This window comes from Nothoprocta perdicaria, unplaced genomic scaffold (assembly GCF_003342845.1).
Source record: "Nothoprocta perdicaria isolate Ctin4 unplaced genomic scaffold, notPer1 scaffold_97, whole genome shotgun sequence".
In the NCBI taxonomy this organism is placed as follows: Eukaryota; Metazoa; Chordata; class Aves; order Tinamiformes; family Tinamidae; genus Nothoprocta; species Nothoprocta perdicaria.
The window spans coordinates 2,368,425-2,377,900 of record NW_020456276.1 but is presented as its reverse complement, the minus strand read 5'-3'; the positions used below and the strand labels follow the sequence as shown (position 1 = coordinate 2,377,900).

Genomic DNA, 9,476 nt, shown 5'->3' with positions numbered 1-9,476 from the left:
AATAAATAAAAATAAATAAAATTTAAATAAAAACAGACAACAAAATAAAGTACAATTCAACCTAGACTGTGTTCAAAGTGCTGATTTCTATAGGTGGTTAATTAATGTATGTGATGACCATATGGATTGAAATATGTCTGCTTTATGTACTGACCAGTCAAAAAACAAAAACATACAAAAAAAGTTCAGTGCCTGGATGTTTATGAATTATTCGATGACTGTGTAGAGCATGATCATTTTTATACAAAGAGATTTCTAATAAAAGACCATGGTTTTGCACTCAGCGTTTGTTGTCCCTTGGTGCCTGCTGGCGTCTGGCTCTGGGAGGTGCCCTGGTTTGGGCCAGGTCCTCCCCATCGGTTCCTCCCTGGCACGTGCAGGGCTGAGCTGAGGCTGGGGGCAGTTGGAGCAGTGCCGAGGCTCAGGTGTTTCCCTTTTTCCCCCCCTTTTTAACCTCCCTCTTTGCAGCTGGGACCAGCTCCACCTACCCATTATGGTTCACCTGGGCYGGTGGGGACGCTTTCCCTGTCTAGAGCAGCTCGGCCTTCTCCTGGGAGAAGGATGATGTCCTTGGGAGAGGCCAGCCTGTGAGGTGAGCTATGAGGCTGTTCAAAGAGGTTTTGCCTGGTTTGAGGAGGGCTCTGTGGTTGCTGCTGCTCCTGTGCAAGACTCTCTGAAGGGGGATGGYTCTTCTTGGTGGCAACCAAGAGAGGAGAAGATGGTCCTGACCTCTATGCTTGGGAGCAGCTGTGACCTGTGGAAGGGGAGCCCTTCCTTGGCTGGGCAGAGAAAGGCTTTGCTGCCTGCCCTGGAAAGGTGGCTCCAGTGGGATGCTGCTGCTGTATTCCTGCAGCTTTTGAGGGCAGGTTGATGCTCTCCAGGAGTGTTGGAGCTGGCTGCGGTGTCCTGGATGTCCTAGTCTTCATGGATGAGGATGCTGGGTGCCTTCCCACCCATTCCAGTGTGTTCCCCCTAGCTTGGAGATCTCTGTGTGTTCCCTCCCTGCCTGCCTGATATTGCCCCAGAGATACACGCGCTCCTGTTCCTATCTGTGTGTTCTCTGGAGGTCTTGGCTCTGCTCCCTGCTCGTTCCTGCGGGCTGGATGGGCTGCGCGTGCCGGGGAGGAGAAGCCTCTGTGCCACCCGCTCCGAGCTCCGCGGGGAGCCTCTGCTATCACTCAAGATGAGAAGGGAAAAGTGAGTGTTCCCTGCCAGCGTGGAGAGGACAGAGTGGGGCTTGGAGGCAGAAATTAAAAAAAAGGAGGAGGGGAGGGAAAAAAAAAGATAATGAAAAGCTTGAAACTTTGATAAGATCATACTTGTCAAAAAAGCTTCTCTGGAGAAAAAACTGCTTCGCTCCCACCGCATCCATCACTGTCTGATCGCATGGTGAAGTGCTGCCTGGTTCAGAGGGCTCCCAGAAAGTCCCAGCTCATCTATCTGATGCTSTTTGTAGCTTGGAGTTACTGCTCTGCTGTTTACGAGCAGTTTCACCCCTTAAACTCCACCTGGGGCTGTTTAGAAGGCTGTTTCCACCTTAACTGGGCATCCCTCCCGTTCCCGTYGCAGTGGGTAGGATGAGGGGTACTCTGAGCTATCCAGAGAGGCTGCACTGGGGATGAATGTGCTGCCCCAAGCAGGTTTTTTCCAGACTTATCTGTCTACTGGTTGTCCCAGGTGGTTTTTGGGGCATGGTGCAGCGGGCTGGTGGCTGGAGGAGATGCACAGGACCCAGCTCGGTGCTCTCTGCTCTGAAGGATGCACGGAGCRGGGCTCCTCCAACTGCTCTCCTTTCCCCGCTCAATGAGCTATTTCCCTCTCCTATGAGGTGTTGTCCTTGTCTATCACGTTCTAAAATGTTTCTGCCTTCAAACCACTTCCTGACGAGCGCGGCCGGCCCTGGAGTGCGCTGCATCAGCTACCTGGTGCACGGGGCAGCAGGAAGGGGTGGGCAAGCAAAAATCACAATAACTCTGCGCTCGGCTGCTTGACGATGCCCAGCATCCAYAAATGCCATAGAGGGAATGGTGGCATCTGGGCTCCCAAGACCAGGACGGGCCGGGAAGGCGCTTCCTGCCGCGGGTGCATCTGACTCTTGTTCGTGCTCCAGCGGGAAGTTGCTCCTCTAAATTTCAAAGAAATTCATGTTTCTCTCTCGCATCAGGCCCTATTTAAACACAATAGCTATCTTGATTTCTCGATGGATCTGGTGGAGTGTTAAATCAAAAGAGTCCTCGTGTGGGTACTTATTTTGGTGTAAGTGTGCTTTACAGTGATTCAGTTTTATTCCTTACAGGCTTCAGCTTAAATGATATAAAGATGCTCTTAAACAGAAATGCAAAATATTTGCACAAAGCCAACCTCGCTGKTCTTGAAACAGAATTTTAATTGGCCCCGTTTTTATCGGCTAAAACCTCCACTCCCTGGCGCTGTCCCTGTCGCTGCTAAACAGGCCTGTGTCCGTCCCAGGGCTGGCTGCGTTTCGGGGGCGGATGCGGTGACCTCCGAGCACGGCTGGTTAATTTAATACCGTGTTTCATAACGCGGTGCTGCTTAATTCTAGACACTTATTCGATTATGAAAGCTAATTARAAGGGAGCCGTCTCTCAGCGGTGGCGATGTTCGGCGAGCGATGGGGCTGGAGCCGGGCTGCGGCGCGGGCGGCTGCAGAGCAGGGGTGGCCGCAGCCAGGGTGACTTTGGGAGCCAGTTGCCTCTGTTGGGATGGGAATACAGCTTTGCTTAATGTTTCTGGGAGCAATTCTGCCGGTTGTGGCTCAGCAGCAGCAGAACGGAGGAGATGCTGTGTGATCTGATGGGTGGGCACGAGCTTTTGGTGCTCTGTGTATGTACATATTCATGCATATGTATACATATAATTTTTTTAAATGAGGCTCCTGTCCTGAAATCCATGCTGCTGTTTATCCGCTTCGCCTCCCTTGCAGCCTGAAAGCACTTGTGCGATTTCTCCCTTATTTTTGTGAAGGGTCATTGAATTAAAATGACAATAATTGCCTGAGTTCCCCGAATGGTTGGCCTGAGTGTTTTTAAGGTCTTCAGGGAGGCTCGGATGAGAGACAGCAAGACCCCAGGCTTGCCATCCCACGAGCTCCCTCTCCTTGGACCTTTCCCTTGGCCTCAGCTCGCCCTGGTGCCGGTTCCCTGGCTCTCTAGCACCCTGTTTGTGGGGCCGAGCGGGTGCTTTCAGGGTGCTCGGGTGCTGCCGGCTGCGGCAGAGCGTGGCGGGCGCAGCCGGGCGCGCATGGAGCATGCGCTCGCCTGCCGCAGCCTGCGCGGGGAGGCAGCAGCGTGGAGCCTATCATTAACTCCGCTCCGTGAGAGGCAAATTACAGACTTTAGCGACACAATTAGGCCAACTCTATAGGAAATGGAAAAACAAAATCATTTCTCTGTGAATTCTTAAAATCTCCCCCTGCCCCGCTGGCCCTTGCTCCTCAGTAGCACCGATTTGGGTGGAATCATTGCCCGTCTTCTCTCCCCGCTGCCCCGGGGCTGGAGACCTGGCAAAGCCACGGCAGGTCTCCAAACCCAGAGCAAGGGGATGGGAAGAGCTGGCCTGGAGCTGGAAGGCAGCAGAGGCAGCTTCGTGGCTTGTTCCCTGCTCTGAGGCAGGTCCCCACCGGGTTGCTCTCCCAGGGAATTGCGGAGCCTGAGGACAGCTCGGAGCAGGGCGCACATGTGCATTTGGGGCAGGAGGCAGCAAAGGCTGTGACAGCTGCTCTGCTTCATTCCATGGTGGGAGGCAGCAGGCGGGTTAAGCTAATGTCTGCACTATGGAGTGTCTTACCCAAAGAGAGCAGCTGCCAACCAGAACTTCTCTCCTGGAGCATCAGACCCTTGCAGAGCCACCAAATATGTAAACAGAGATGTGGAGCTTAGTTTTCCTGCTCTGTGGAAGGGGATGGAGAGCTGCAGTGAGCACATCCATCCTGCTGTGAGGGTGGAGAGATGCCAGGGAAGCAGTGTTGGATGATGACGGGTGCTCCAGAAGAAGGTGGAAGCAGCCCATGGCTGGGGACAGGCTCTGGCTTGGAGGCAGAGCGGAGTTGGACGTGTCACCTGCACATAGCCATGGCCAAGGCCTGTCAGCCTTGGATGGAGACATGTGTGTGCCATGAACATGAGGGTCTCTCCCCAGCACCAGTGTTCCCTCGTATGGTCAAGCGAGTCATTGGCAGATTGTGTTAAAATCTTACTTCAAAAGCAAAAGCTGCAATTAGCATTTAATGAAGCTTCTTGCTTTTATTTTTAGGTAACCTCCGATTCCCTGACTGTRTAATTTAGTCCTCCATTGCTTGGAGATAATTAAAGTATGTCACTATAATTTGCTTTTTTTAAAAGCCTGTAATTATGTTTTTATTGAGAGTAAAATGGGGGGAGGGGGAAACAAAAACAATGTTGGGGGAGGAGAAGGTTTTGGATGGACAAGGYGGTTTTCTCCCRGCTCAAAGGCTCAGGAGATCCTTCYGGGCTGCTGGGTGGTGCAGGGACAGCGCAGGAGCTTCCTCAACAATAGCTTGAGTAACGGCCAGGTGCAGGATTTCAAGTGGAAATGCAAGAACGTCTGGTTAACTGCAGGGTTACATTAATTTTCCCAGAATTTTTTAGAATTTTCCCCATTCTGTCCGTGGTGGGGGGGATGCGTTGCTGAGGGGAAAGCCCTGATCTAGCAGGATGCTGGGCTATGCTTTTAGGTCCTCCCTGCACAAAGATGAATAAGTGCGGAGGAATTAAATGCACCTCCCCAGGCCTGGCAGGACCTGCCCTTGGGGGGATGCTTCTTGTCACTTTGGGCTGCACTTGCACCTGTAAAGGCTGCTGTTGGCTGCAGCCGCCCTGCAAACCGCTCTGAACCAGGAGTGTGGCCAGCGCAGGAGGAGCTGCTCACCTACAATGCACAGCCTGCAAATTGGCTGTTTGAGGAATCTTGAGTAATGAATAAATTCAAGATAATTGATTGGCTTGCAGCCAATTCACAGCCAGAGAGAGCTGAAATGAGTTAGATTGTTGGCTTTTCTATTTTTTTAAAATTATTCTTGCTCAAATTTTTGAGTGTTAAGAGGCTACGTTTGGTTTAGAATATATTTAATTCATTAAAACCTTGATCTTCTGTGCTGCGGAGTTCAGATTTGATCCCAGGTTTTATTCCTTATCTAAATGTAAAGGTTTCTTGCCAGAAATGCAGAGCAGAAAAAAGGTTGATCCTTGACAAAAGAGGCATGATGAGGGGAGCGTGGTGCTGAGCTGCCTTCCAGAGCTGCTGTGCCGGGAACTTGCAGTGACTTGGGCTGATGTCYTCACCAGCCCCTACCTGCCTAGTTTCCTTCATAGCCATGCTGATGATCAAGTCTCAAATATGTGTTTTGGATCTTCAAGCAGCAACTTGGGGTCCCTGCAGCAGGTTCCTCATGGGGAGTGCCTCTAGGTGGGGAAGCAAGGAAGTCTGGTGTGATTCCTCCTGAAAACTGTGTTCTCTGGAGGTGTCTGCTCCTTACCGCACATGGGCCAAAGGGACTCTGGAGAGTCTCTTTAGCAGAACAGTACCTGGTCTGGCGTTTATGTGGCATCAGGCCAAGCATCTGTCCTCAGGTGTCTTATTTGGACCGCAGTGCTTGGAAGAGCAAACCCTGAGCTAATTCCTCTGGGCTGGCACCGTGTTCCTCCTGCCCTGGCAGGATTCCTGTCGCCAAGCTGGGCTGCCGTACCCTCTTCCTTCCAAACCTTAGTTATCTTCTGGGGATGACAAAGGGAAGGCACAGCACTCCAAACTCACGAAAACCCCCACGCCACCGCCGGCTTTTGTGCTGGTTGCTATGGMAACCCCATACACACACCGGAAACGCTGGAGTATGCAAATGAGCTTCTTAATTAGTTCTCCTCATTCTTTCATGCTCCTGGCGCAGCGGTTTGATCATTAGCTGAACATGCCACTTAATTATCGGTGGCTTAACCAAACACAAGCCGGAGTGACCTTTGGGGAGGGCGGCATTGCCTTGGGAGCGGGCGGCAGCGGGAAGAGCATGTCGAGCGTTTGCGCGGAGTCAAGGCGTTCGCTAGCAGGTTCTGAGCTGGTGGTGGCATCTCCGCRGCGTTGGGAGCTGGCAAGGCCAAGCCCGTGTCCCTGTCCTGCTTCCTGGAGAGCTCCTTGCCCTGCTGCAGGGCATGGTGAGCTGCAGAGGGCAGGACGGGCTGGAAAATCCAGGCTCTGAGACCCCCCAGACCATGGAGTTGGTTGCAATGGGTCACCCCCGAGCAGAGCTACAGGCAGGGAACGGGGTTGGGCTTTTTGCCTCTAGCCCGGCGTGCCGGTTTCCCGGGGCCAGATGCCAGGCGGGTGCATGTGTGAGCGCTTGTTGTAAATGCTATGAGTTTTTCACCAAACAAGCTTCATTAATCGTCTAATAACCGGATTAATTAAGGACACTGAAAGTAAACAGCAAGAATGTAATTTGCTTCTGATTGCCATGTAATTGCAGGAGTATGGTCCTCTTTGAGTATGCAGAAAGCGTTGTTGACAGAGGCATTGTGACCAGGAATAAAAATGTAGGGAGGGCAAATGTGGCCTTGTGGTTTGCAGACCCCTTTTGCCATTGCCTGCACTGCCTGCATGTGATTTTTCTCTGTAATTCTCGGCCTTCTTCCCAATTAGACAACTCTGCCGCTATTTGTGGAGCGGGAGCTTTTCACGCTATTTGCTTAGGCAAACGCTGATGCAGTGAATGAACAGGCAGACCAGCTTGGGATGTGTCCAGCGTCCTGCAAGATGACAGGAGCAACTGTGAAGAAAACCTCTCGTTACTGGTGCAGTTCTGCTAAAGGTTAGGACAGTCGGGTCTCCCTCTGACCTCACATGGTTGGGACTTGGGGTTTTTGGCCACGCTTGGAAAAACTTGACCTTGCAAACCTTGGAGAGCCTCCAGTGCCTCAAGTGGAGACAGACCAAGAGGTGAATGAGCTGCATGCAGGGAGGGAGAGAGAAGCTCTGCAGATTGGAGGCAGCGCTAGGGGCTGATGGCAAGTGTTTGAGATGCTCTGCTGTGCTAGGCCGTTGTGTATCCCGTGTCCTCTACCCCCTATTAGCTATTTTTTCTTCCAGCACTTCTCTCTTTCCTCTCAAATGCAGACAGCTGGATGGTGACTAATCTTCCATCGCACACTGCCTCCCAGTAGCCCCGGGTGAGCTTTCTTCTTGCGCTTGACCTTGTCAAGCCTGGATCTGGGCCACTCGAGGAGCGGGTGCACATGGTGCTCTGCAGAAATGACTAAGCGCCCGTCCCCTCCCTCTCCCACACACCCAACGGGGAAAATCCAGAGGACTGATCCCATCTTGGAGAGGTCCGGGGTGATATTCTTCTTTATCCTTGGCAGGCATGACTTGGTGGAGAGCTACAAAGCAGAGGGAAGGGACTTCYAGAAATGACCTGGGACGCTTGACTCCGCCGTGACAGCAGTGATTCTAGTGTGCTCGTTTTCACCAGGCTGATGCAAGGTCTGTGAACATCACACGTGAAGCTCCAGCTGCTTCAGCCTGCTCTTCACGTGTGCGTGAACCTGGACTAAGCTCATTACTCTTTGCTTAAGAAAGACACCTTCTGCTCGCTTGTGTGTGCCCCCACTCAAGCAGGGTAAGAGGCAGCGAATATGATCCTTTGAGCAATCATTTTAGAAAACAGCTTTTTGGCAAAATGTATGGGGGCCAATTTGTCAGCAGAACRCAGGGGACGGATATTTGTGAAAGAAAATGGGCTGCTGGGACCCACCAGACGCTGTCTGTGGGCATTTTCCCCATTGATTGCTTGTTTTCTTGCAGTATTTGGAGGTTTCTGGGCTAGGTTCCCACAGCTCGAAGTGCCATCCATACCTGTCCCAAACAGCTGCCAAGCTACATTTATCAGACTGCATTTTGCATTCCTGGTCTGGAAACTTAAAAATCAGGTTTCCCCCAGAAATTCCATGGGGACATGGGTAGAAGGAAAGTAGCCTTCTGTTCACTTTGCACAGCCTTTCATTAAGTTCTTTTAAACAACCTGCCATCACATCTCTACATGTCCAGCAAAGCAGCCGCACGGGCTCCCCAGGTGCCTCCGTTTGGGTTCTTGCCACGCGAGGTCTCCTCGGAGGTGGTGGTTGTTTCTACTTGGCCATCGACTCCCTCTGTGCTTGAAGAGCAAGACAGGGAAATAGCAGCAAGTGTGATTAGGGCTTTATTGTGAGCTCCTCAGATCTCTATTTTCTGTGGTGAACAATGTCCTGGAGCGGCTGGGAGCTGCACCCCACGAACCTTTCACAGTGAATTTTTTCAAAGCACTGAATAAGGGAGGCAATCAGCCCCTCCTGGGTCTGGAGAGGATGTGGGTGTTGATGCCTGCTGTGCCTTTGAGACCTCTCCCCTTGGCAGCCTGCTTTCTTCAGGAATTGAGGCTAACGTGAAGGCTCTGTCACCGCTGCCACCTGCTTTGAACCACACCTGAAYGGTCTCAGATGTTTCCTAGAACAGTCTAGGCTTTCTTCTGAAGCGGAGCTACCACTGCCTCTGCCCAGGGTAAGCCAATATTCTTCGGGTTTGGAAGCAAACCTTTGCTTCCCTACCAAGCATCTGGCTGATATCTTGAAGCTCACGCGCACGAGTCACTCCTTGAGACWTAGCAATGTTTGCTCACATGGACTTTTTTTCCTCCTTCCTTGTGGTGTGAGGCATCAGCAAGAACTTGACTCTGAATTAACGTTCTTTGAATCCAAAGAGATGGACACTGTATCCTGGTCTGAGCGATCTTAGGGCACTGAGATCCTGGTCTGATGCTTGTACACCCTGGGCTTGGGCAATTCATCCTGCCCTGATCTGGCTCTTTGAAATCTCTCCCTTTCCTAGCTGGCTCTGCATCCTGGTGCTGTCTGCCTTGCAAAACTGATGGGGAAGCTGCCTCTGCTTGGACTGTCACTGCTGCTGCTTTTTTATTATGTTTTGGATGCCTTAAAAGACAAAACAACAAAATAAAACAAAAAATCCTAAAATCCTGTTTTGTGTTTTTTCTCTTCTCTGTAATTAGATGAAGCAGTGATCAAAATATATTGCATTGCACTGCAAGCTTCTTCAGGCAGCTGTGCCATCACCAGAGGAGAGATGACTTCATCTTTTGCATTTGGAGGCTTCCCCCCCGCCCCTTTTTAAGAGAAAAGAAAGCACTGGATTTTGTGTTTTGTGATTATTGGCTCACAAAGCTTCACAGGAGGGATGTGTGAGAGGAAAAGAACTGGGGTGAGGAGAGGGAAAGGGCAGATTTCTGCTCTAGCAGCATKCAGATCTTGGGAAATGGAGCCCAGGTGTTTATTCTGCTGCTGTCTGGTAGCTGTGACCCACTGTGCTGTTTTCTTGCAGCTTCCGTCCTACAGGGTTTCTAGCACAAGGTGGGCTGGTGTGTCCTCACTATCCAGTGTGGAATGGAGTTTCTTGCCTCT

The 9,476-nt window shown here is 51.4% G+C and overlaps 1 long non-coding RNA gene across 1 annotated transcript; it reads left to right on the top strand.

Moving 5' to 3' along the window:
• Positions 1–509: 509 nt before the first annotated feature.
• LOC112959230 lies at positions 510–8,815 on the top strand. Its single transcript, XR_003251588.1, has 2 exons — positions 510–592; positions 7,389–8,815. It is a non-coding gene; the product is annotated as an uncharacterized LOC112959230 (long non-coding RNA).
• Positions 8,816–9,476: the final 661 nt, after the last annotated feature.